Genomic DNA, 7,711 nt, shown 5'->3' with positions numbered 1-7,711 from the left:
TGGTTAGAAAAACAGGTTTAATAATCCTACGTCACAGATGTAAGATCCTAGCTATTAGAGAATTACAGTATTCAAATGCATTCTAAGTGAACACAGTCAATGAACAACAAAGCTTGGACTCTTGAAATTATCCACCCAATCCATATCCTAGTCACAGTGAAATGTACCAAGAGTCACTAAATCCTAGGTGGTTACATATGGAAGGCTCTGAAAGGAATACTGCCTTTCATATGCTTTTGCATTATGCTCTTTGGGAAGTTCCATACATTTTTTTTTCTCTAACAGTACAAATGAAACTGTAAGCTGCTGTTAGTGAATAAAACCAGATTGCTCTGGGCACAGAGCCACACCAATCCAGGCCTAATGTGTCAAACAGAACTGAGCTTGGTAGGTAGCCTCTGCCGAGCAAGAAACTTAAGCTAAAGAGAGGAGAAGCTACAGATATTTTACTTATGCAAATCAGTCTTGCTACAGAGTTGAAAGAGAATGGCATTAAAACATATATATTATCATATGTGAAATGGATCGCCAGTTCAAGTTCAAAGCATGAGACAGGGTGCTTGGGGCTGGTGCACTGGGATGACCCAGAGGGATGGGATGGGCAGGGAAGTGGGAGGGGGTTCAGGATGGGGAACACATGTACACCCATGGCTGATTCATGTCAATGTATGGCAAAACCTTGAGAGTCCCTTGGACTGCAAGGAAGATCCAACCAGTCCATCCTAAAGGAGATCAGTCTTGGGTGTTCAATGGAAGGACTGATGCTGAAGCTGAAACTCCAACACTTTGGCCACCTGATGTGAAGAGTTGACTCATTGGAAAAGACCCTGATGCTGGGAGGGATTGGGGGCAGGAGGAGAAGGGGACGACAGAGGATGAGAAGGCTGCATGGCATCACTGACTCGATGGATGTGAGTTTGCGTGGATGTGAGTTTGCGTAAACTCCGGGAGTTGGTGATGGACAGGGAGGCCTGGCGTGCTGAGATTCATGGAGTCGCAAAGAGTCAGACACAACTGAGTGACTGAACTGAACTGAACTGAACTGATAGCAAAACCATTACAATATTGTAAAGTAATTAGCCTCCAATTAAAATAAATAAATTTATATTAAAAAAAGAAGAAAGGACTATAAGAGGTTCAGGGCAGAAACAGATCAGTTAGGGACAGTACTGCAATAAAGCAAGCAAGCTCTGGAAATGGCTTAAACTATAGTGGTAGCAGTGGAAGTCACAGTAAATGGTAAGAATTCCAGATAGAGTCTACAGGTAGATCAGAGAGAATCTGCTACTGAATTGAAAGTGTGATAGAAGAGAGAAACAATAACAGTATTTCTGTCCTGACCAATCGGATGAATAGAGGTACTATTTATTACATGGAAGTGCAAAGTTCAACATGAAAACAAGCTGAAATCATTTTAGTTGAAAAGCCTTTCAGACATTTAAGTGGGGAGGTCAAGTAGACACATGGACCTCTCTGGATTTGAGAGGTTTAGACTGGATATGTAAATTTGGGAGTCTTCAGCATAAAGATTTTGTTTAAAAGTGTGAGAATAGATTAGATCATTAGGTGGTAAGTGTTAGTAGAAAAGAAAAACTGTCCAAGGCCTGACCCTGGGACACGTCAGATTCAAATCATAGCCATATTGATGGAGTTTGCCAGAGGATCATTATGAGAAGCATTCCGGGACCCCTGACTAATACAGAACCAAGAGACCATTGTGGGACAAGACTGTTTTTACAGATAAAAAATCAACTATGTTAAAAACTCTTATATCCTGTAAATAAGCACTTTATTATTTATAGTGTATACATGGGGAAAATTGAGTAAAGAATCAAACAATTACTCTATAAACAGTTACTAGATATTTTTAATCTGTTTAGTCAACCCACAATCCTCCAAACATTTTTTTTTAATATTTTACTTTTTATTTTACAAGAGAATTTGGGGATTGAATTGCCATAATTCTCCACTTCATTGTGCTTGGTATAAAATCCAGAGTCTCCATAACCAAAATCAAAGAGTTGATCTGCTCATTTTTTGATTCATTTGAGTTGCTCAAGTCAAGAAAACTTTTAACTGGGACATATAATTTTGCCTTAAAGCTTAAGCCTATACTATCTTCCTGTTTATAAATTACTGGAAATCATATACCCATCTTACATGATTTAAGAATCTAAGTAATCAGAATGCACAGCTTTGGACACATAGAAAAGTATTAATCTCTTTGAGATAATGTTGGTGTGGATGAATGGATGAAGGAAGAAACAGAGAAACAAACATACACTACAAAAATCATTCCTAATGAATAATATACATCAAGATCAATGAAACAGGTAGTTTCTATGACCTTATCTTAATGAAAAGAACTGAACTTTCTGGGGGCACACACCTAGTTGTGATTCATCTACACCACTATGCTTATTAGTAAGCCCATAAAACTCGTGCCAGATAAATATTCAGAAACCATCTCTTTGATTATCCCAATACTTTGATTAAAAACACTACTGAGACTAAAATCAGTAAGATGATAAGATGGGAAGCCCTAGACTCTCTTTTTTCCCCATGAGCACACCAATTCAACAATACATGAATTCTGCAACCAGAATACACACCAATTCAACAACAATACATAGGCTACACATAAAACATTTCAACCTTTTCAGATGGTGCCCAGGGAACTGGTTTCTAACTTGCCCATTTCTGAGAACTGATGGGATCCTCCATATATTAGACCCTGGGGGGCTACAGAGAACAAATATGACAGTTTGAGCTGGTGAGTAGACACTGGCCACAGGAGGAGTCCTGTTTCAGTACAGAACAAGCAGATAAGGGAGGAAAAACCCAGCTCCCAGATTTTCCTTGTGGAAGGAAAGAGCTGAACCTCATATCAAGAATTCAAATATTTTCTGGAGATTGCCCATGGAATGGCTTCTATCTTAGAGTGCTAATGAGACCCAACATATTCTAGATACTTGAGAGCCACTGGGAAAAAAGAAATTGGTTTGAACAAGAACAAAAGAGCACTGTAAAGCCCCTTGCTCCCTGACCCAATGTAAGGCATTTACTGAACCTATCAGAGAAATAATTTGGAGCCATTAAGAATAAAGATGGCAGTTTACACTGGCATGAAGATTTGAAAGACCCACAGAAGTTGTAGCCAGGTTGATTTGTGAAGGTCTTCTATATGTGGCCAGCATGTAAAGATTGGGAGAGGATATTTTTTTATAAAGCATAAATACCTACACAGCATCAAAAAAATGAAATAATTGGGAAACACAATCCCAACAGAGGAATAAGATCCAGAAACTTACTCTACTAAAACAGAAATATATGAATTACCTTAATTTTTTTTCAAAAAAACTTCACAAAAAATGCTCAATGAGCTCAGAAGAACAATGCACAAAGCTAAAATTTCAAGAAAATTTAGTTAAAAGTACTAAACAGAAATCATGGTGTTGAAGAATAAAATAACTGAACTGAAAATTTCAATAGAGAGGTGCAACAGCAGACTAGAGTACAGAGTAAAAAAACTCAATGAACCTGAAGACAGGACATTTGAATTTATCCACACAGACACCAAAAAGATGAAAAAAAAAAAAAAAAACTTAAGGGGTTTATTATTCACCATCAAGCAGACCAATATACACATTGTAGAAGTCTCAGGAGAAGAAAGAGAAAAAAGATAAGAAATCTATTCAAAGAAATAAAACCTCATCAAATCTGGGGAAGGGAATGTACATCGAAATCCAAGAAACCCAAAATATTCCAAGTAAAATGAGCTCAAATAAATCACAGTGATACATATAATCAAATTTTCCAAAGATAAAGACAAAAGGTGAATTTTAAAATGCAAGAGGAAAACAATTTGTCATGACACAGCAAGCCCCATAACATGATCAGTGGATATTTCAGCAGAATGCTACAAGTCAGTAAGGAATGGAGTAATATATTCAAATTACTGATAGAAAAAGAACACTGCCAATCTAGAATATTATGCCTGGCAAAACTGCACTTAAAAAATGAAGAAGAGATGAAGACTTTCTCAAATAAAAACTAAAGGAGTTCATCACCACTAGAAATGCCTCACAAGAAATACTAAAGGGTGTTCTTTAATTTTATATGAAAGGACACTAAAGGGAAACACAATAGCATTAGAAAGTACAGTTGAACTTTGAGCAATGTGGAGGTTAGAAGCACTAACCCCTGGGCAGTCAAAACTCCACACATAACTTTACAGTCAGTCCTCCATATCTGTGGTTCAGTATCTGCAGACTCAATACTGTGAAGCATAGTACTGTAGTATCTATTGAACAAAATTCAGGTATAAGTGGACCCATACACTTCAGACTGGTGTTGTTCAAGGTTCAACTATATAAAACTTGTTGGTAAAGGTAAATATATAGACAAATACAGAATACTGTATTACAATAATTATGATTGACAAATCAGTTTTAATTCTAGTGTAAAAGTCAAAAGAAAAAAGTACTAAAATAACTATGATAAAAATATGTTAATAGTACACAGAGCACTATATACATATGAAATACAAATTAGATGTAAATTGTAAAGTTGATAACAAAGTTTAGGGGACATTAGTGAAGTATATAATTAATAAAATTTGTGATTGACGATAAGTTGATAGTAGCTTCAAAAAGACTGTTATAAGATATTTTATGTAAGCTCCATGGAAACCACAAAGAAAATACCTATAAACACAAAAGAAAGAGAGAAAGGAATCATAGCATATAAATTTTTAAAAAAAGAACAAAACACAAAGAAAGACAGGAAAAGAACAAAAGAACTACAAGACAAATAGAAACCAATTAATAAATTGACAGTTGTATATCCTTCCCTATCAGTAATTACTTTAAATGGAAATGGACTAAACCTCTCAATGAAAAGAAATAGAGAAGCTGAATGAATTTTTAAAAGCAAGATTTAGCTATATGCTGTGTATAAGATATTCATTTTAACTATATCTGAAAGACATAGATAAGGACATACATAGGTTGAAAGTGAAGGAACAGGAAAAGATATTCCATGCAAATGTTAGCCAAAAAGGAGTAGGAATAATTATATTTATGGCAGAAAAAAATAGGCAAAGTCAAAAATTGTCACAAGAGACCAAAAAGGATATTATGCAATAATAAAAGAGTCAATTCTTTAAGATATAAAAATTAAATATATAGGTACCCAACATCAGAGCACCAAAATATATAAAGCAAACATTGACAGAACTGAAGAGAAAAATAGACAAAAATAATGGTGGGGGACTTCAATACTCCACTTTCAAAAATGGACATAACAGCTAGATAGAAAATTAACAAAGAAATAACAGACTTATACCAAACTATAGACTTAATGAACCTAATAGACATGTAGAACATTTCATGCAATAGTATCGGAATTCACCTTTTCCTCAAGTGCACATAAAATTCTCCAGTATCAGTGCTATGTTACAAAATAAACTTTAATATAGGAAGATTGAAATTATATCAATTATCTTTTATGACAACATGGAATGAAACTAGAAATCAACAAGTGTCAATGAGGATGTGAGAAACTGAAATGCTTGTACACTGTTATTGGAAATATAAGATTTTTTTGTGGCTACTACTGAAAACAGTATAGATGTTTCTCAAAAATTTAAAAAAAAATAGAATTACTATAAGATCTAGTAATCCCACTCCTGGTTTATATTCAAAGAATTTAAATCAAGATTTCAAAATAATATTTGTACTTCCAGTTCATTACAGCACTATTCACAATGCTCAAGATGTAGAGATAACCCAAATATGTATTGATGGATGAAAAGATAAAGAAAATGACACATACATATGATGAATATTATTCATCCTTTAAAAAGAAAGACATACTGCAATATGCATCAAAATGGATAATGGTCAATCACAAAAGGACAAATACTGCATGATTCCATATAGATTATCTGAAAGTCATCAAACAGGAAACTTCCTAGATAGTCCAGTGGTTAAGACTTTGCTTCCAATGCAGAGGGTGCAGGTTTGATCCCTGGTCAGGGAACTAAGACCCCAGATGCCACACAGCATAGCCAAAAAAGAAAATAAAATAATCTTTAAATATAAATTAAAAAAATACAAGTAATCAAACAGAAGCTGAGAGTAGAATGATAAGGGCTGGGGAGAGGGAGAAATGGGAAGCTGTTAATTAATGAGTATAAAGCTTTAGATACGAAAGATGAATAAGGTACGGAGACCTACTGTATAACGTCAAGCCTATAATTAACAGTATTGCATTGTACACGTAAACATTTATTGAGAGTTGTTGATGTTTAGTTGTGTCCAACTCTTTTGCTACCCCGTAGACTGTAAACCCCCAAGCTCCTCTCTCTCCATGGGATTTCCCATTCTAAAATACTAGAGTGGAGTGCTAGTTCCTTCTCTAGGGCATCTTCTCAACCCAGGGATTGAACTCGAATCTCCTGCATTGCAAGTGGATTCTTTACTGCTGAGTCACCTGGGGAAGCCCTTATTGAGAGTAGATAGCATTGAGAGTAGATAGTATTGAGAGTAGAGAGTAGACAGTATTGAGAGTAGATGTTATAAATTCTTATCACAACAAAATAAAAATAATAATTTTTTAAAAAATCCATTGACTTCTTCCTACCTTCTACTTTTTAAAAAAATAAAAACTTCTTCTAACACTAAGTTCACATTATGTGCTTAATTGCTCAGTCATGTCTGACGCTTTGTGACCCCATGGACTGTAGCCCACCGGGCTCCTCTGTCCATGGGGATTCTCCAGGCAAGAATACTGGGATGGGTTGCCATGCCCTCCTCCAGGGGATCTTCCCAGCCCAGGGATCAAACCCAGGTCTCCCGCATTGCAAGCAGATTCTTTACCATCTGAGCCACCAGGGTAGTCCATGTTATACAGATACTTAAATATACCTTTTTACCTTCAGCTTTTAAATATGCCTTTTCACCTTCAGTTTTCCCAATTCCTTTTTTTTTTTTAATTGGGCTGTTAAAAAGATGGAACGCTTCATGAATTTCCATGTCATCCTTGTGCAGGAGCTGTGCTAGTCTTCTCTGTACTGCTCGGTTTCAGCAAACGTGCTGCCCAAGTGAGCACCTGCCTCCTACTTCGTGTGTGCTTGCACGCGTAGTCACTCAGTCACGTCGACCCTTTGCAACCCTATGGGCTGTAGCACACCAGGCTTCTCTGTCTATGGCATTTTCCAGGCAAGAATACTGAAATGGGTTGTCATTTCCTCCTCTAGGGGGTCTTCTGAGCCAGGGATCAAATCTGCATCTCCTAAGTCTCTTGTATTGGCAGGCAGATTCTTTGACTTAAAATGTTTTGACCTACTGTTCAAGGCTCTCTGTAATCCACTAACACCTTTCTTCATCTTACTTTATTGCCACTATTCCTCTGGATGACTGCTTTCCTGATGTCACTATCTACTCATTGTCTCTTCTCACCTTCAGCTTTCCTGTGTCGTTATGTTTACTCACGCCATTCTATGCTCCACTGCAATAACCTTCCTACTCAGCTCCACCTATACACATTTAGCATTCCTCAAGGCCAAATCTAGGCCTTTTTTATCCACAAAATCTTTATTAAGTGTCACAAATGGTACAATATTTCTTTGCCCAAATGCTGGCAGCACAGTAACTATGCTCTTTTCAAGACTTCTGTCACTTTCTGCCTTGACCTATACATATTTCCC

At 36.4% G+C, this 7,711-nt stretch overlaps 1 non-coding gene across 1 annotated transcript; it reads right to left on the bottom strand.

Moving 5' to 3' along the window:
- Positions 1 to 7,007: 7,007 nt before the first annotated feature.
- LOC136156765 (U6 spliceosomal RNA) lies at positions 7,008 to 7,113 on the bottom strand. Its single transcript, XR_010661247.1, has one exon. It is a non-coding gene; the product is annotated as a U6 spliceosomal RNA (small nuclear RNA).
- Positions 7,114 to 7,711: the final 598 nt, after the last annotated feature.

Source organism: Muntiacus reevesi, chromosome 1 (genome assembly GCF_963930625.1).
Source record: "Muntiacus reevesi chromosome 1, mMunRee1.1, whole genome shotgun sequence".
NCBI classification, from domain to species: Eukaryota; Metazoa; Chordata; class Mammalia; order Artiodactyla; family Cervidae; genus Muntiacus; species Muntiacus reevesi.
Note: the sequence above shows the minus strand (reverse complement) of the source record. Positions and strands in the feature narration are given on the sequence as shown.